Genomic DNA, 21,245 nt, shown 5'->3' with positions numbered 1-21,245 from the left:
CAAGTCTTTGATAGTTTCAAGGACTTTTCCTTGGTTTATCTCCCTAAAGTTGCTTAATGAAGGACCAGCACGGTCATGGTTTAGGTCCGTGTTTTTAAGGTAATCCATATATATTTGAATTTGTGGTGTCTGTTCTTTCAGACATTTCTGAAAGAGTGGATACAATATGGATTCTGCAGCTGTGAAACATATAATGCAAACTGAAGGTGGAGAGGGAGAAAGGAAAATGGAGGGAAAGGAAGGGACTATTGAAATCAGCTGCATCAGGACTTCATGCAGAATCAGTGGTGATGAATGAAAATGTCTACTGGACTGGGATTCAAACCTGGGGTCTCCTGCTTACTAAGCAGTTGCATTAACCACTGTGACACTCGGACACAGTGTATATCATGGCATGCCTCTCAGCTGACCAACTTTCCCACCTCGAGCTATCTGTCCACAGATCCTGTCCATGTCCTCCATGCATGCTACTTTGGGATAAATATAGTGTCCATGTGCAGCAGTGGTTAATGCAAATGCCTATTAAGCAGGAGATGCGGGTTCGAATCACAGTCCAGAAAACATTTTCACTTGTTGTTGCTGATTCTGCATAAAGTTCCAGTGCAGCTGACATCAGTAGTCCCTTCCCTTCCCTTTTTTCTTATTAACTTTTTGATTTCTTCTGCTTAGTTCAGAAAGTATTAGTTGAATATATCTGCTGGTACTAGAACTGTAATCAGAGTTTCTGTCTACACTTTAATGTTATTAATTACTGACCAGGTTGGTTTGCCTTGGTTTTTACAGTTTTTTTATGAAATTAATGTTGGATCTTTGAATAGCCAATTGCAACTGCAGATCTTTCTTGTACAGCTTCTTTTTTTTCCATCATCACAGTTATTAACTCAGGCCTTTTAACAGCAGTAGTTAATTCTTTAGATTCTCCAGTTCTTGGGTGTACCATGGTTGTTCCTTCCTAATTAATTTCTTCTTCTTCTTCTTCTTCTTTAGAACAAGATGAGCATTTAAGATACTAATCAAATAATTGTTGAAGGTTTCTTAAACGGATTGGGGATAGGAATCACATCGTAGAAGTAATTTGTCCCAGTGTGTTATGCTTATACCAGATACACTACTTCTTTTCAGAATGTACTTTGTTAATATTAAGGTATTTTTATACTTAATTAACTTTTGTTGGGACATGTTCCCATCCACTTTCATAAAATGTTTTATCTCTACTGTTGGCATGCGGTGATCTGAGAAAATAAATTCTTTCACATAGATGGAATACATATCATGAGGACAGAAAGTCATTACCTGATCATACTTTTAGTCTAGTGGATTTTGAATTACTGTAATGGAGACTGTGCTGCCTTAGGATATTCAGTAACTTCTTTACAGCAGGTTTGTTAAAAGTTACAGCAAAGCTTGAATTTTTGTCTCCCCCAAATATTGTTACATAACCTTTCCACTTTGTTACGTAGCAGAGTACCCTGTCTGAATGATCTAAAATAGTATTTTCATCCAAGTCTGGGGCACAGTTCATCCCTGCTAAAATAACTTTCATTCTTGGTTGTTTATTGCTGGATACAGTATTTGCTGCCACTGTGACTCCCTGCAGTAACCATAGTTGTTAACCACTGAATTTATTAGCCAGTGATTTGAATGTATCATCATTATTGCCACAGTTATTTTCTGAAGACTCAAATTTAAATAGTTACTTTCAATTCTTTCTTGTTTAATAATATTCCAAATTCTTCCTGTTTCACTCTGGGAGTGTTTTATTTTTTGAATATGGTGCACTTTACATTATATATCATTTACTTATTTTTAAGTAAGGAAGTATTTTACAACACTTTTTTTTATTAGGTGGAGCACCTCCACACCCACACTAGCATGATGGCCAACTCAAAAGGTCTACTGCCATCTCTGAATAAGGGTTAGTTTTTACTAAAGTGAGATGTCGCAGGATGTGGGTACTGCGATGTTTTCGTACATCTGGTTAAGGTTAACCATTAAAATGCGCTTATCTGGAGATAGATTGGATTGAAAGTCGAACTAAGGGTAATGGTTTGAAGGGCAGAGGAAAAAAAGTGCCAAGGGAAAAAAAACCTCTGCAATAGTTAGGTTGTGTGGTAAGAGCAGTAGCGGATGTCTTGCTGCCTGTGACAGGTCATGCAAGGGTAGGTTTGGTTAGTAGTGGGTATCATGCATGTTGATACCTTTGATGATGTGCTGTGCTGTTACTGGGCGGCTGCCGCTAGGTGCCAGTGTTGATCTCTCGGTCAGTGTCAGCAAACCTGTAACAGTTAGGTTCATCATCGTTTTGTGACCGATAGGTCATTTATCCAATGGACAGTGCAGGGTGATGTTGGTGATTTGTTTGTGTGTCAGTGGGTAAGCTCATCAGTTTCCCTGCTGTAGCCTGTTGGTCAGCTTTAGTAGCAGCTGGTATTTCCAGTCAATGTTGCTGATATGCAGGGGCTTGCCGACGTTTGTCGCTTGTTGGTGTGTGTTACCTTATCATAGGTGGTTATGCCCTAGCTAGCAGTGTCTTCGGCCGCTTATGCTTCCACCTATGGTTGTGATCATAGTTCATAGTTCGAGTATCTCGAGTTCCTGTATAGTCATATGGCATGTTTTTTGAATACTTCCTTGAGGTTTTCAAGGCGGTATTCATTGTGAAGATCCATGGTGCGTGTGTAGCGTGGAGCATTGCTAATGATTCGTAGCAATTTTTTCTGTATGATCTGCAGGCAGCGCAGTCATGTAGGAGCTGCATATCCCCAGATGGGAGCTGCATACATCAGAGGTCTAATCACTGTCATGTATATGGACCTCGACGCCCTCATGTTCAGTGTGTTTTCCCTGTTGAGCATTGGGTACAGTTGTTTGAGCCTTGCATGCACTCTGTTGGCAATGTATTTTATGTGGTCCCCCCATGGAAGTTTATGGTCTTGCCAGACACCGAGATATCTGACTTTTTCCCCGAAATGTATTGGGCATGTATGTAGTGTTTTCTGTCTACTGTGTTGATGTTTACACAGTAGTTTCAGTCTGCATGTAAACAGAACTGCTTCACACTTGTCAGCGTTTACTTTAATACGCCATTGCTCCAACCAAGGCTCAGCAGTTTTGAGTGCCATCTGTATTTGTGAATAAATGTTTGATGGTTTCCAATCTTGTGCAAGGATGGCTGTGTCATCCATGTAGATGGCTAATGTCGTGTTTTGTGCAGCCGGGAAGTTATTAATGTTCAAGTTGAACAAAATGGGCCCTAGGATGCTTCCCGGGTACTACAGCTTGGATACCATGTCGTGTTGATTGTTTGCCCTACAAGTCAGTGTTGAAATATCTGTTTGTGAGATATGAGTGTACAAGACGTATGAGTCCATCTGGGAAACCAGCTTCACTTAGTTCGTGTATGAGGCCATGGTGGTAATAGTGCTTTAATTTATTGACAATGATGGGACAACAAGACTCGCTGTGCTTAGCAGTATGTCTAAGAAAGAGCAAAATTTTACACTTACACTGTTTACTTTTGAAATTTCTTCCCAGTGTTCTTTCCTGAAATTTCTCTCTAAACACTATAGGTGAGTCATTATTTATGGATCTTTGATAGAGTACTTTTCTTCCATGAACTCTGTCTAGCTGTTTGGTATATTTTATTGTCAACATTTGACCATCATCATTATGTAAACCATTGACTATTGGTTTTACATCTAAAGGTTGTTGCCTCTAAAAACAAACTTTCAATGCCTTTTGCATTATAACCTTCAATAGTCATCTGGATTTTAACTGTGAAAATAATTTAAAGTTGGACATCAATGATTCTAGGTGTGTCTTGTCGGTACTGTCCAAATAGAGACCGACATTAAAGTCTCCACTAATGATGATTCTTCAGTTAAGTTTGCATAAATCTTCACAAATAATTATTCTTCAACTGAATCTTTATAATCTTACTAAACACTAGCTATTTTATGAAACTTAATATATTTACTGACAGTGGCACGTTCTGGTAAACAATCTGCGCTACTAGCTTGTGTGTTTTCTGATCCACTGTCGTGGCACAGCATGCAAAATCTGTTCAGCACAATGTTCATTAACCTGATAAACCTGTCAATTAACTCCTCCTCCTTTTTATTTTTATATAATGCAGGTGCCCATTTCCTCTTAGTGCTTCTACAGTAGTATGACATTAACTTGTATCAACTAGATGTAGCTATCCACTCTGAATTTAGTTTTATTTCTGCAGCATCATTTGTTAATGTGAGCCTTTGTTTTCTTTTGTTAAGATATGACTTAATTTAGGCTAGGGCAATTCCTTTATACGGGCAGTTCAAAAAGTCTCTCCGCAGTGCCGTATGATTGTTAGCCGTGCGTGCCATATGACTGTTCACCTGCTTGGGTTTTTCAATAAAACAATAAGTGCACAACAATACTGCAGTGATATTCTGTACCCATTCGTAGGAGAACTTGTGTTAAGTGGAATACTGAATGGTTATTTTCAACAAGATGGTGCAACCGTGCATACATTTCAATGTCACTGCTTGCTGAGGTTTTTGATGATTGCATAATTTCACACAGACTTTGGTCTCCAAGATCGCCTGACCTAACACCGCCTGACTTTTTCTACTGGGGTGCAGTGAAAGCAACTGTCTATAAAAACCATCCAAAATCAATCAATGAATTGAAAACTGCAATATCTACCTTCACTGCTTCTGTTAGAGAAGAAATGTTGCAGCTTGTTTTTGTAAACATGATTAGACGAATTGAATTCTGTATGCAACAACAGAGGGGACACTTTCGACATTTAATGTGAAAATTTGTAAGTAAAAATGAATATTCAATAAATTAATAACTTTTATTTCACTGAGTTTCATTTCAGTATATTCACTGCAGCATACAGCACACGCGGCTAACAATCATACGGCACTGCGGAGAGACTTTTTGAACACCCCATATTATACCATTGTAGATTCTCTAGTAGAATTTGATGATCTACACAAATGAAGGTCTTGGCAAGATCATAAAAAATGCCAACAGGTTTATTTTTTTAAATATGTTCCCCCAGAATTGAGGTTGTTGGATCTAACTGCTTTTCCTATAGAGAAACCTTTGTGAAAGTCAAACTAAAATGTTGTTTACAGCTATTGCTCAATATTCAGTTACAAAGTTACTTTCTCAATTTTTTTGATAACGCGAGGAGATGGAAGATGGGTCTGTAACTGTAGTTCGCATGGTTATCTCTACTTCTGGAACAGGATGTTACTGCATATTTTGGCCTCACAGGAAATATGTTTTGAATCATTGACTGACTGCAAAGGTAGTTGGGGAAGGGAGGCATCAAGTTCACACAAGATTTTAGTACTTTGGTTGAAACACCAACATACTGAGAACAGTTATTGATTTTCAATGTCCTAATGATTTATGTTATGATCTCCTGTTTTGGAAAATTTATGGTTGCTGGTGGTTGGTTGGTTTTGGGGAAGGAGACCAGACAGCGTGGTCATCGGTCTCATCGGAATAGGGAAGGATGTGGAAGGAAGTCGACCATGCCCTTTCAGAGGAACCATCCCGGCATTTGCCTGGAGTGATTTAGGGAAATCACGGAAAACCTAAATCAGGATGGCCGGACGCGGGATTGAACCGTCGTCCTTCCGAATGCGAGTCCAGTGTCTAACCACTGCGCCACCTTGCTTGGTCCACTGGTTGCTGGTGGAGTCATAGCAAACACTTGCAGTCAAGTAGGTGTGTCTTCCAATTATGTGCAAGTCCAGGTATACAATTTGATGCAGTGATGACGGATGGTCCCAGGTGAAGCAGCTTCTTTTCTTCCATTTCATCTCAGTGTTTTGTATTCTTTCCTATGTTGCCTCTTATGAGTCACTGTTTGTCAGCTGTTTTCTACAAAAAGAAGTGCCACCCAGTGGACTGAAGATCTCCCAAAGGAATGGTCGAGAGCTGAGGATTTCCAGATGGTAACATTAATGTGACACATCTTCTTGTTAGCCTGAATTACATCTTAAACCATTTCCTCTGACACCCCACACGTTGTTGCCCACTGTTACCTCAAACAATCCTTTGGGCATGCGGACTACATGCCCTGCCCATGGTAACTGGTGTCTTAAAGCCAGCGTTTCTATATTGCCTCTTCAATGATGCTTTCATTTGAAGGCATCAATCCTTCCATGTTACATGCAGAATCTTCTTCAGGCATTGTTGATGATACTGTTCCAGCTGTTTTAGATACTATCTGCAACATATCCAGGATTTAGATCCATAAAGTAGGGTGAGAATTACAGCTGAACTGTATATAAGGATCTTCTATGTAGCATTGACGTCGTGGTTGTCCAATACTTGAGATCTTAGCCTGGCAAAGGATGGTCCAGTACTGTTAATTCTGCACTGAATTTCTGAATCTGTATTTGCACTTGAGAGGATGCTGCCAACGTAAGAAAGGGTGTTAACTACTTGAAGAGTCACTCTGCCAATGGTGATGCTGATATTTTTTTGTCCTTCCTGACGTGCTGGTTGGTGAAACATCTATTTTTTTACTGATGTTCAGTTTGAGGCCAATCTTTTTGTGTGCTGTGTAGAAGGCATTCAGGATTAACAATAGTTCTTCTTCAGACTGAGCTACAACTGCATTGCCACCAGCATAATGTATGTGTAAGTCAACTAATGCTGCACAAAATGTTAGAATGGTTCAGATTAAACTGCTTCCCACCTATCCTTTATGTTAACTGTATTCCTGGAAGAATATCATCTATGACAAACTGCATTATAGTGGCAACATACAAGGAAAATAACATGAGGACAATCACACATCTTTGTTTGATATGGAATGGCTCACTAGCAGAGTTTTTACCCATGATGACAGCTGCTGTCATATATCTGTGTAGAGCAGTTTCAACAATCAATTTCTGTAGAAAACCATACAAAACTAAAATTTTCCATGAAGCTTCACAGGTTATGGAATCAAATGCCTCTATGAGGTCAAAAAAGGCAATGTAAAGAAGTCTGTTTTGTTCCCTCCATTTTTCCTGAAGCCAAAAAGCTGGAATTATCATATCTGTGGCTCCTTTAGGACTAAAACCACACTTAATTCTATGTGATAATTCCTCTACTAATGGCATAGCAGGATTTGCGAGAATTTGAGTAACTAGCTATCCCAAACCAGACCCTAGTGATATTCCATGAGAGTTATTGCAGTCTGTGTGACATCTTTACTTAAATATGGGAACCACCACATCATTTCTACAATCAATAGTCATTTCTTCAGTGTTTGGGATTTTAACAATCAGCTCATATACAGGTCTTATGAGTACCTCACCATCTTCTTTGAGAGCTTCCACTGGTATACCACCAGGACAAATGCCCTTGGTGTACTTTGCTAGATTGACAGCACACTTCATATAATGCTGGTGGGGAGCCAAGTTGTTCTTTTATGGGTTTTAGTTCTATTATGGCATACCCTTACCCTTGTTCATGAGCAGCTGATTTCTGATTCATAAGGTCTTCAAAATGTTCCTTTCCCCTATTCATGATGCAGCATTGATCTTTTAGAAGCGTACGCTTATCACTGGACAAAAGTGGATTTCTACCAAAGATGGTTGAACCATATACCGCTTTTGTGGCTTGGAAGGACTGTCACCTGTCTTTGTTTGCTAGATGTTGTAACTCTTTACCTCTGATGATCCACCATATATTCTTCAGTACATGGATAGTTCTTTATACTGATGTCTGGGCGAGGTGAAAGGTTTCTTTCTTAGCAATGGGTTCATCTCCTTTCACAATGCTTGCAAGTCTTTCCTCTTCTCTGAGATAAGTGCTTCAATTTCTTCGTCATTTTCATGAAACCACTTCTAATGTTTCCTAGTTTTATATCCTAATGTTTTACAGACATCCATAATAGTGTTTTCCCAGTGTTATGTTACACCATGATTACATTCCTTAGACAATGTCTGACGAAGCCGTTTCCTGTTCTGAGAGACATATTATAACTTACCAAACTTCTCACTATCAGATGTGTGTAGACAGTTCTTTTGTTTACTCATGTGGGTGAACACTGACAAATGCATGCTGGATCTAGTAAGTCAGTCATCTTTCCAACAGTCGTTGGCTTCTGCCACCACTTTAGTGATGAAAACATCATGTAGATCATCTTGCCGACAATGACATCACCGAAGTGCAGTGCATCATTGCAGCAAATCTTTTTACAAAAGATGACATTGGTAATTGTCAATTCATGTTCAGGACATTTAGAGAGAAGTCTAATATCAGTGGAGTTTTCACTGCCAGCTCCCTTCTTGCCAGCGACACCATTTCACATTTTGTAGTCCTTCCACATCCAAGCATTAAAATCACCAAGAAAGATTATTTTGTCTTGGTGATTGATGTGTAATAAGATGTTATCCAGAACTGAACAGAATGTTTCTTTCATATCAGAGGATGCAGGAATCTGGATCACTATGGCATGCTGATCCCCATACAGTTGAAGTCTCAATGTCATGATGTGTTTTTTATGCCCATCTGGAAGCTCCAGCATGTCCTGAGAAGCTTGTTCTTGATAGCAAAGCACACTCCGTGTATCAGTCTTCCAGAACTCCGTGTTTTCAATCTTCCAGAAGAAACTGTAGGCTGCATCTAGTTCATTCAGCTGGCCATCATCATCAAGACAGGTTACTTAGAGTGCTGGTATGTCACTGTTATATCTTCTTAACTTTCTGCCCTTTGGCTCAGTTAGCATTCTTACATATCATGTTGCAAAATATAATTTATTATTTTCTCAACTAAATATGCAATACTGCAAGTGACTGACTGTTCTAGGCCTGCCCCTATATAAGGTGAGATGAGTGGATCCTAAATAGGACTGCTCAATCATAGATGCAGCTGCTGAATTGCTCCACAGTCACAACCCTAAGTGAGACAACCGATCACATACCTACTGCTTACATGCCAAGCTATCACTAGAGCCTTCAGACATCACAGTCCTATCCCCTTTGCAACTTCTTGATCATCACAGGACTTTTGGAAGAAAGCCATTTTCTTGTTGGAAGACTGTTTTGCATTACATCTTTTAGCTTGAGATTGTTGCTGCAGTCCAACAAATATGTATTTTTTTATGACCAAGGAAGTATGTATTATCATCCAGTATCCTTGACGTTGATTTGTTGTAGGATCTTGGAATGTATACTGAGCTCAAACATAATGAAGTGTCTTGAACAGAATGACCTCCTTAATGTCAACCAGCTTGGATTTCAAAAACATCAATCATATGGAACCCAACCCTCACTTTTCTCAAGCGACGTACTGAAAGCTTTGGATCAAGGCAACCAGGTAGATGCAGTGTTTCTTAATTTCTGAAAAGATTCAGTACCAGATCTATGCTTATTGTCAAAATTTGTGGCTGGATTGAGGACTTTTTGGTAGGAAGGACACAGCATGTTACCTTGGATGGAGACACATCATCATATGTAGAAGTAACTTTGGGTGTGCCCCAGGAAAGTGCTTTGGGACCCTTTCTGTTCATGTTGTATATTAATGACCTTGCAGACAATATTATTAGTAAAACCAGGTTCTCTCTCTTTTTTTTTTTTTTTTTTTTTTTTTTCTGAGGATGCTGTTATCCGTAATGATGTACTATCTGAGAGAAGCTGCAGAAATATTCACTCAGATCTGATAACATTTCAAAGTGGTGCAGAGATTGGTAATTTGCTATAAATGTTCAGAAATGTAAATGTTTGCACTTCACAAAAACAAAAAAATGCAGTATCTTATGACTATAACATCAGTGAGCCACTGTTGGAATCGGCCAACTCATACAAATACCTGGGTGCGACACTTTTTAGGGATATGAAATGGAATGACCACACAGGTTCAGTTATGGGTAAAGCAGGTGGTAGACGATTTCAGTTGGGGAAGTGCAATCAATTTACAAAAATGATTGCTTACAAATCACTCATGGGACCAGTTCTAGAATACTGGTCAAGTGTGTGGGACCCATACAAGATAGCACTAACAGGGCATATAGAATGTATACAGAGAAGGGCAGCACAAATGGTCACAGGTTTGTTTAATCCATGGAAGAGTGTCACAGAGATACGAAGGAACTGAACTGGCAGACTCTTGAACACAGATGTAAAACTATCCTGAGAAAATCTATTAACAAAGTTTCAAGAACCAGCTTTAAATGATCAGTCTAGGGATATACTACAACCACCTATGTATCACTCACATAGAGATCATGAGGATAAGATTAGAATAATTACTGCATGCACAGAGGCATGCAAACAATCATTCTTCTCACACTCCATACATGAATGGAACATGAAGAACCCCTAATAACTGGTACAATGGGATGTACCCTCTGCCATGCACCTCATGTTGGTTTGCAGGATATAGATGTAAATACGTTCACTGGAAAGTGGGTGTAAAACGATTTATGAATTCCTGGTCACCGCAGCCTCCATCTGCCATTCCAGCTGAGATTGAACTTTCTGTCCTAATGCCTGCTCTGCCATTGGCGACTTTCTATGCTATTGACCACAAGTGGTTCATTGCCTTTAGTCGAAGTTTCCCACCCTAAGGGCAAAATCCTCATAAGCAAAGAACAGGGTGCAGCATGTACAGGTGAGGTTGAAATTTACACCCCAGTGTTGAGTATGCTGCACTTGTCTTAGTATATCTAACTGGTCGCTTTTTCAGCTAATCTTAGGAAGACTTCATTGAACACAGTGGTTGATGATTTAAGTTTAATATAATGTATCTCACATCTGTAGTCACCTGGGAGTTAAATATCATTTGCCTTGTGAGTATTTGATTTAAGGCCTAAAATATAATGCTCAAAATTGTCTTTGCTTTGGTCTTACATTTTAATTTTTTCTTATCTTTTAATTTTTTTGTGCATAGGTCATGGTTTTTGCTTACTTGAAAAATTACACCCTTACAGTTTGATTCTGGAATCATTTAAGCAGGCTTTTTCCAAGAAAAGGAACATCCTTCATATATGTATGCTAAATACAATTTTATAATATACTGTTACCCCACTAGTGTGATTCTGACAACCCTCTGATCTTCTGCTCTGCACTTTTTTCCAGACACATTTTCTGTTCTATACCCATTGATTTTCTTACAAAGACACACTAAAGTCTAGCATTTTGAATACTCAGGACTGAATAAAGATGATATTGTTTCTTGGAAGGATAAAGTTTATGAACTCATTCATAAAAGAAGTACTACTGCCTTCACTATAACAATCCTGCTATGTCACTGTCTCTGAGATACGCATTGCTTATACTGACACTATTGTCATCTTTCATATCATATTCCAGAGGAAATACATTAATCCATTAGGAACACTCATAGCTCAAGAAACGGTGATTAACTGCCTTCAGTGTCAGTTCATGAATTTTGCGCAGGTTATTTATCAAGCATCTTGGAATTTTAACTATGCTATCCTTACAGAATTTGTGATTAATTGCATGGACTAAATTAATGGTGACTGCAGCATTAATTCACTGAAAACTAGACAAAAATAATTTGTACCTGGATCACACTTCTTTAACCAGCATAGAGAAAGTATTATGGCATTCTGTAGTTTCCATTTTTGATGGCCTTCCTGCAGACTAAGTGGTAAACCCATAATTTGGAATACAAACTGAAAGACTTCCTTGTGGTGTTGGTTTTTATTCTTTACAGAAAATTCTCAGAATAGTTTAGTGCCATTTTTTCCGAGAAGTCTAAAACACCATCACAATTTTTTTATGTTTCATTTTTTAACATTTCAGCTGCATTCTGTGAATTACTTAGTATCTTGTTCCATGATTCAATAACTTTGGTGTACATGGTCACATAAAAAAAAAAGACGTACTTAATGTCCATGTTATTCTTCTGTGGCTCACACACTCATGAGTTGTGTTCCTGTATATAGCAGACACGTGCTCTGAAGCAATATTTGTTTTTAGATAAACTATAAATTGCTTTTATTCTGCAAATGAAGCCTAACTGATGTTCAAATCATTACAAGGGGGCAGATTTATTAATAAGTTACCAGCAGCTGTTGTACCATGTCTTTAAAATTGTTGCTTAGAATATATTTTTTTGGAAACAAGCTAAAATTGCAGTTAGCTACAATCTGATTTCTTTAAATTATATTATTTGTTCTGGTAGTTATAATGCAACCACCAGTATAACATTTGGGCTACACTGTCTTCTTTTGATATCAAAAGCATTTCTCTTTAAATTAAAAAGCTTGTTACGCCTTCATCTCCCTGATGTTATTCAATCTGTATATTGAGCAAACAGTAAAGGAAACAAAAGAAAAATGTGGGGTAGGTATTAAAATCCATGGAGAAGAAATAAAAACTTTGAGGTTTGCCGATGACATTGCAACTCTGTCAGAGACAGCAAAGGACTTGGAAGAGCAGTTGAATGGAATGGACAGTGTCTTGAAAGGAGGATATAAGATGAACATCAACAAAAAGCAAAATGAGCATAATGGAATGTAGTCGAGTTAACTCGGGTGATGCTGAGGGAATTAGATTAGGAAATGAGACATTTAAAGTAGTAAAGGAGTTTTGCTATTTGGGGAGCAAAATAATTGATGATGGTCGAAGTAGAGAGGATATAAAATGTAGACTGGCAATGGCAAGGAAAGCTTTTCTGAACAAGAGAAATTTGTTAACATCTAGTATAGATTCCATTGTCATCATTACATACTACAACTATTGAAGTTAGTATAGCTCCATTCTACACAAGCTGCATAAATATTCAAAAATGTAAAATTTTGCACTTCACAAAATGAAGAAATATAGTATCCTCTGACTATAATATCAACGAATTGCTGTCGGAATCAACCGACTCATTCAACTACCTGGGTGTAACACTGTGGGGATATGGAAGAGAATGACCAGATAGACTGAGTTGTGGGTAAACCAGGGGGTAGACTTTGGTTTATTGGTAGGACACTGGGGAAGTGCAATTAGTCTACGAAGAGATGGCTTACAAACTACTCCTGTGACTGGTCATAGAATACTGCCCAAGTGTACGGGACCCATACCAAATTCGACTCACAGGAGATATTGAACATACACAGAGAAGGGCAACACGAATAACCACAGGTTTGTTTGATACGTGGGAGAGTGTCGCAAAGATGATGATGAAACTGAACCGGCAGACTCTTGAAGATAGATATAAACTATCCCGAGAAAGTCCGGCAACAAAGTTTCATGAAACGGCTTTAAAAGATGACTCTACAAATATACTATAACCCCCTATGCATCACTCACATAGGGATCGTGAAGTTAAGATTAGAATAATTACAGCCCACAAATTCAAACGATCATTCTTCCCACACTCCTTACATGAATGGAATGGGAAGAAACCCTAATAACTGGTACAATGGGACATACCCCTCAAGAACTTAACAGTGGTTTGCAGAGTACAGATGTATATGTAGATGCCAAACAAATGAATGGTGGGCTCCATGTGGTTCCCAAGTTGATTAGCTTAAGACAGAATTACTACTCTGGGCACATTTTGAAAGCACAGATGATGGCTGTTAATCAGTTGAAATCAATTTGCAAAAGTGAATAAATAAAACATGATTTTGTGACTGTTTGCTGCATATTTGGTAATTTTATGCCAAACAAATGGCGCAGCCTAAATGAAACAGTGGAATCTTTCTCATCTGTCACTTGGCGTTGCAGACCACCAGCTTGCATGTATGCTATTTTCTGAACAGGTCACACACATCTCCCTTTTATGACTCATTCTGCAAGAGTGTGAGCCTATTGCCTTCAGGCTCTCAGAATGCCACAGAATCATGATGTCAGAAACATATTTTCATATGGGACAGTTGAGTCTCATGAGGCTTGCTCTACGACAAATGCTTCATGAGCTTGACAAGACCTGCATTCTGAATTACCATCCCTAATACTAGGGGCAGTGCAGTGCAGCAAGGGGCTGAACTGCAAAGATATTATCATAGTTGAATCCATAGTTTTCTGGGTCAAGACTGGGTTGGAAGAGGGTAGTGAGTGACATAAAAATAAGCTAAAAATGGTCAATACAAGTGTTGAATCGATTGTGTTCTGCACTGCTGGTCTGATCGCTAAAAGTCTCTTTGATGTGTTACCCCTAGGCAAAGAGATGAGGATGGGAATGGGAGGTAAATAACTGAAAGTGACTGATGTTTTATGTCAAAGCTGACTGGTAAGTGTTTATGACATTTCACCACAATGACAGGAGGAAAGGGAAACTACTACTACTACTACTACTACTACTACTGATAATAATAATAATAATAGCTATCAATGAATTACTGATTTTGAGTCAACAGCTCTCAAATCATATAAAAATTTAATCCCAAATTTAATTGAATGGAACTCTGCAAATCCTTCTAGAAATTTTAAGAAAAATTTTCATCATGCCTTCGTGTTTTGAGATATCATTAATCATTTTACATACATGCATACTCATGCGTGCATTTATAAAATGGGGTAGGAGGTGTTATGATAAGATGCAGGTTATAAGCAGGTGAGGCTGATAGTAGCTCCACTTGTGCCAAGAGCTATACTGTGTCATACAACCTCTACCTCCTTCCATATGGTAGGAAAATTAAAAATTTGGTACCCGTATATAATCAGTTTTTTATGTTGTAAAAGACCTTTACTTTATAATTTATACACTATGCATGCAAGTAGAGTAACCTAATTTTATTTTCAGTATAGATACATCTTATTTCTTTTCCTATCTAAGATGGCACAACCAGACAGTGCCTCTAGTAGGAAGATAAAAATACAATTTTAAACAGCTGTGTTCATGATCGCCATCAGTTGTTAATATTTCCCATTTGAGGCAAATGCCAGAAAAGTTTGTACACATTTTTTTCTGAAGTAATATTTCCCCACACAGATGTTAAATAAAATTTCAACACTAGACCTATTACATTTTACCATGGTAAGTTGGAGCCTTGACGAGAACAAGGAGCAGGAAAAACCAAACCTGCATCCTGCCCCACTAAACAGACATATGTAACAATCCAGTACTAGATCTAAGAAAGCCAGATTGGATATTAACTAGCAGACCTAGTAAGCACACACCGACCCTCTGTCATTAAATCTCAACCACTTCGTAACTTGCAGTGAAACTAAAATGAATTCACCCAGCCTCCAACATGCTGTTGGTATATACTATATTATGCAATCTGTCTTAACTGTTTGTCATTTTGGGGCTGTTTATAACATGCAACAATACTGAGTTGTGCATTTTTTACACTGGTAAAGAAGCTTACAAGAGATTAGAACAGGTTCAGAAATCTGTTCCAAAGTGGAAATGAACTTTCTCTTCAGCACACGTACTTGATCAATTTCCAAAGATCTCATTAAAGCACTTTTTTCTGAATATCTCATATGAGACAGTACTGAAATTCGCAAAGCATCCTTCTGCTCTAAGAATGCCTTGAGTTTCACTGATCTAAAGCATTTGTTAATTCAGTACAAATACTGGTATTGGTAAGCTTCCAGGTTGTTACGGTATTACGATTTATAGCTTGTTCAATACAACATAAAAGTTATTTGTGCAAGTGACTAAGTTCTTACCATTATTCACTGAAGTTTGTAAACAATCTGTGCTTTCTCAAGCACTAACACAGTAAGATTAACAAGGAAGTTACCATTTTAAAAAAGTTGATGTCTCCTCAACTACAGAACATAGATGTATAGCTGATGTGTTTCTCAATTATCAGTGTAATCAACATAAGCCCATCCATATTTATCATAACATAATGGCTACATATGTATAAGAGCAAAACAAGAATCTAGTTAATGAATATGCAGTTTTAGCGTGTGGAAGGAGTGCCTAGAATGATATTTTTTTTATCTTTTCTTCGATATCAAGTTATTTTCAGTGTTCTCCTTTATTTCAAATTGTAGGTAGCCGAAGGTAACAAACTGAAATAGGGCTATCTTATGTTGTACTCCCGTGCAGCACCATTTTTCTGAAATTGATGGTTTATTATGACTGTTTAAGGTAACAAAAAGTTTGATAGTATAATTTCTAGAGTTCACTCAGCCACATCTACAGCAGAAAATATTGTTAACTCATATCTCACATTGAGGCAACAACTTTACATCTTTTGGTGAATGTTTCAGAGCAAGAAAATTATATACCACCTAGAATCATTCCTATACACACAAATTATTTGTGCTTTCCTATACACACAAATTATTTGTGCTTACTCAAGCTAGGTTTAAGACAGTAAAATTAACAGGAGAGTCACTCTTTTCAAGAAAGCTACAGGATGTCTGTTGCGTTTCTCAGTTATTAGTATTTCCCTCATAACCACACCCATATTTATCATAAAGTAATTGTCTGTGTGACATAAGAACATAGGTACTTGTTATTCAGCTAACAGGGAATCTTTAGTTATTGATTCTACATAATCGTAACAGTGGAAAGAGTGGCTAGAGTTGTGTTTCTAAATTTCTCTTTAATTGTCAAACAAATTGTCTCAGTCATTCTTTTTCTTTGTTTCAGAAATGACTGTTCCCCCAATGAAGCGGCTACTATTGACACTCAAATATTTTGCCTCTGTTGATTTTTTCTGCCCACTGGTGACTTAAATGGTGCTGACAAAGGGACAACCAGCAGAATTATTAAAAGGACACTGGACAACATATACAGAAGACAGTTTTGTTAATTATTTGTTCTCTAATGTAATTAAGTGAAAATAAAATACACACATGTATATGGAACAATATACTTCTAATCAGAAATCATTTACTTTGTATTTTCTGATCCTAATTTTGAACTTGATGCTTTTTTTTTCAGCCAATACAGCTCTTCCTTCTCTGGCTCTAGTCATGCCACTTTCCAAGCAGTGCCACTTGCAACTCTGCTAATTCTTCCACATTTGAGAACAGGTACTTTTATTCTGAAAACAAAACTGACAGGTTTAAGCTGAGATGACTGTAGAAAAGGAAGAACACAATGAATATCATACCTCCAGTTACTTCCCCTTCCCTCCCATACCACATATAGCAGCTAAAGATGATTGCAAAAGACAAAATTATTTATGAAACAGTTACTGTTCCTCAATTTAGAGTGAGATACAATAACAGCTTCCAGTGTGGATATGTGCCATAGGTACATTTCTAGCACAGGATTATAAAAAAGATTATGGTTATTTATTGTAGATGTTGACATATTAATCATCATATACATGCCCAATATAATTGTTGATAATCGTAACATAGAAACGAGATTTATATAGGCCCAATATCTGCAAAAGTGGATGCACAATGTTCAGAAATTCCAGCAACGATACTCTCTGTAGAAACTCCTTGCTGCTGTTTATTTATTTATATCCCATAAGTCTAATACTGCAAGACATTCGCTTGGATGTAGGACGTGTTAGAATTATTACAAATAATACAATAGGAATACATAAAAGTACCTCTTGCAAGAGGATATCTGGTATAAGACAAAATACACATTAATAAGTATGGAAAAAATTACATTAAAAAAAATGGTAGATCTTAATAGCTAAATGAAAGACACAGTAATGTTAACAGTGATTGCGAGTATCGTAATGCACAATAGCACATCAAGTTAGTAAATGAAAAAATCAATTACAGTTAACTCTACTGAAATATTCTTCTACCAAATAGAAGGACTTATCTAATAAATACTGTTGTTTAAATTTCGGAAGCTTGTGGATAAGTAATTTCAGTGATGGTGGGAGAGCATTGAACACCTTGAAGCTCATGTAATGGGCTCCTTTTTGTACAATAGTAAGGTTTTTTTATTCATAATGGAGTTCCATCTTCCTCCTGGTATTGTGGGTATGGTATGAATCATTGGTTTTGTACGATTGTCCATTTTTACCAATGAAACGTAACAGGGAGTAGATATATTGGCACGCAGTTGTCAGTATCCCTAATTTTCTGAAAAGGTTCCTACAAGAATGTCTAGGCTGGACTCCTCTCATTATCCTAATAACTCTCTTTTGGGCAATGAATATTGTTTTGGATAATGGCTGATTACCCCAGAAAACCATGCCATACAGCAATAGTGCCTGGAAATAACTAAAATAAGCAGTTTTTGTGGTTCTCGGTCGCATACAGTGGCAATAATACGAACAGCGAATGTTGCTGAGGTGAGTTTTTTGTGGAGGTGCAAAATATGTTCACACCATTTTAGACTGTTGTCAATGTGTACACCCAGAAACTTATTGACTCAACTTGTAGTAGCTCACTACCATTCAATGCAATACTTAATTGATCCTCAACTTTTTTCCTTTCTTGGAAATGTACGAACTGGGTCTTACTAACATTTAGTGATAACCCATTATTTACAAACCAATTACATACTTCACTAATGAGTTTATCATTTTAAGACATAAATACAATAGCATGTTAAATTAGTAAGGCATCTCAGGATTGTCGGTCAACTCAATGATGTCTGTGTCACAGTTGGAGATACTGAAAAGACCAACTATTTCATAAACGTTACCGCATTTCACTGTTGCTTTTATATAAGTCCCTATAGTATTTTTGAGAGGTTGTTTATGAATGCAAACAGTTGCATATTTTTCCCATACTTTATTCGGAAATCTAGAAAGATCGCTTACTGGTCAAACAACAAATACCCTATCCTTTAAGTAATTTTACGATAGATCGTTACACTGTTATACATGCGAACCTACAAATGTAGTTAAATGTTTTGCACTAACACTTTCACTGAATGAGACGGCAGAAGTTTTCGTGTTTTCTACTACACTCTTGAACTCATCTACAGTATCTATCAGCCTCAAAATATCCTCAAACGAACAATCATGCGATCTGGAACGCCAATCGCTCACGTAACACGTTAGATAATAGATACGCAGACGACGACTGAAGTTAATATGAAATGACGTGCACGAAAATTGTTGCCAACTTAACAGGACGGGAACGGAGAATAAAATGCTGTCATACAAGGAGCTCTCCAAGTTAACTCCTATTCCTCGTTCACATATCCCTAGATTTAACTCACGATTGTACAACTGACCCTTAAAGTTGTTCATTCTCTACACTTCACAGCAGATCCTGTTCCACCAAGTCAAGAAAGTCCTGCGCGCCATCTACCCGTGAATCCATGTAAGCTTTGGACTTTACGCATTCACATTCCTCGCTGGCTAACCGCTCTGATCGCTTCAAGCAAAGCGTAGGCGGCGAAATATCAGGCACGTCATATTTTTTCATGAGAAATTTATGCAGAAGGAAATAAGATCTATCCTGAGTATCGAACACAGATGCTTTTTTTTATTTTTTTCTATATTTTGTTAATTTCAATCCACTGGTCGCAAGCTAGCAGCGCTACAGCTAAGCGATTAGCGATTCTAAAAATATGGATAATATACCGATATATGCTTTAAAATGATACAGAGTGTTGTGATTTTTACGAAGTTATGTTACTAATGTGATTTTCGTGATGATTTTCATTAACATACAGTTGTTGCGTTCGAGATGTTTGCAAAATACGATGTGCTTATGTTTATTCCTGTGGTATCGTTATTCAAGTGATACTCAGACGCATAAATTCGACGTTATCTAGGTATTTTGCACTCCGTTTGTGAAAAAATTGTAAAACCAAAAAGATTCGTCATACAGTCGGCACCGAACCAAAGAAATACGAACCAAGTATCATAATTGCGGCTGGGAGTTTGGCGTCTCCTGTAATCCGATGCGTCTCGGAGGCCGTTGTGCGGGAGACAATTGTGTCCATGACGCAGTTGGGATTGTCGTGTGAGCTCCACGGCGTCCGCAGTTCCGGAGTCACCCCGTGTGTTGCGTCGGGCGGGCGTTCGGCCTGTCCTAGAGGGATGCAGCCTAGTCTGCGCTGTCGGAGGAAGAGCGCTTCATCGTATGTGGCTCGCGCATCCGGCGCACCGCGAGCCGCTACTGCGCCCCTGGCCAGCAGGTGACGCCTACACATGCCAGCGCTCAGCGCGGCTGCGAGCCATGTGGTACCGCGTGTCCAGGGCCCACCGCCACTCCTCGCTTGGCGCCCGCTGGCCATTTGTCGCTCCCTCCACGGCGCTGGGTGAGGACGGGGCTACTCGACCGCACAACAATTTTTTCCTCGTCTAAAATCAATATTTTTTTCAGCCAAGCCAAGCCAAGTCAACGCTCAGGGCTCTACATCTACGTACGTACTCTGCAAATCGTTGCGATTCACATAGCACAGGGTACCATTTGTTAGGGATTTTTCTCATTCTCTTCACGTACGAAGTGCAGGATGAATTATTGTTTAAACGCCTCTGTGCACGCTGTAACTAATCTAATCTTGTTCCAAGTATCACTACGGGACCGATATGTAGTACATTCCTAGGTTCATGAGACAGCGTGAGCAGGCTTTCTCGGGATAGTTTAAGTATGTCTTCAAGAGTATTACAGCTCTGTTTCTTCAGCATCTCCGTGACATTCTTCCATGGTGTAAAATAACCTATGACCATCTGTACTGCCCTTCTCTGCATACATTCAGTGCCCCTCATTAGTATAGGTCTCATATAGGTCCCACACTTTTGAGCGTTATTCTAAGACGGTTACATAAGTGATCTCGTTCATAGAATCAGTGCATTTCCCCATAATTATACCAACAGACTGAAGTCCGACATGTGTTTTGCCCATGAATGAGCCTTTGTGATCATTCCATTTCATATCCCTACAAAGCATTGTATACAGGTATTTGTATGAGTTGACTGATTCCTACTGTGACTCATTAATATTTTAGTCATAGGATACTTTTTTTTGTTCTGTGGAGTGCACAACTTTACATTTCTGAAAATTTAATAACAAGTTGCAACCTTTGCACCACTTTGAAATCTTATCAAGATCTGAGTACTTGTGCAGCTTCTTTCAGACACTACTTCATTATAGATAACGGCATCATCTGTATAATGTCTGATGTTACTGTTAACAATGTCTGCTAGGTTACTAATATAAAACATGAATACAAGAGTCCTTAAACATTTCCCTGGGGCACACCCCAATTTTCTTCTACATCTGTCAATGATTCCCCATACAAGATAACTTGCTGCATCATCCCTATCAAAAAATCCTCAGGCCAGTCACAAATTTCACTTGATACGGTACCCCACATTATCATACTTTTGACAACAGGTGTAGATGTGGTACTGTCAACTGGGGTGATTTTGACCTCCTGGGTGTAAAATTGACCCTGCGGGTCAATTTCATCCCTTTCTTTCCATTTCTGGGTAA

General features: G+C 38.3%; 1 protein-coding gene and 1 long non-coding RNA gene across 3 annotated transcripts in view; one reads left to right on the top strand and one right to left on the bottom strand.

Moving 5' to 3' along the window:
• Positions 1 to 16,728, top strand: part of LOC126481660 (uncharacterized) — a 58,490-nt gene extending 41,762 nt beyond the window's left edge. The window contains exon 3 of the long non-coding RNA XR_007587608.1: positions 16,519 to 16,728. This is a non-coding gene — a long non-coding RNA (uncharacterized LOC126481660). The remainder of the gene's footprint in view (positions 1 to 16,518) is intronic.
• Positions 1 to 19,084, bottom strand: part of LOC126481658 (UDP-glycosyltransferase UGT5-like) — a 146,090-nt gene extending 127,006 nt beyond the window's left edge. The window contains exons 1-2 of one of the 2 annotated variants that reach the window (XM_050105582.1): positions 19,033 to 19,084; positions 2,199 to 2,276 (exon numbers count right to left, since the gene is read on the bottom strand). The gene's annotated coding sequence lies outside the window, so the exon portion shown is untranslated. Of the gene's footprint in view, positions 1 to 2,198; positions 2,277 to 3,506; positions 3,526 to 19,032 lie in introns of those variants that run through there. The other variant, XM_050105583.1, reaches the window with a different exon arrangement.
• Between the last annotated feature and the right edge of the window lie 2,161 nt (positions 19,085 to 21,245).

This window comes from Schistocerca serialis, chromosome 5 (genome assembly GCF_023864345.2).
Source record: "Schistocerca serialis cubense isolate TAMUIC-IGC-003099 chromosome 5, iqSchSeri2.2, whole genome shotgun sequence".
In the NCBI taxonomy this organism is placed as follows: Eukaryota; Metazoa; Arthropoda; class Insecta; order Orthoptera; family Acrididae; genus Schistocerca; species Schistocerca serialis.
Note: the sequence above shows the minus strand (reverse complement) of the source record. Positions and strands in the feature narration are given on the sequence as shown.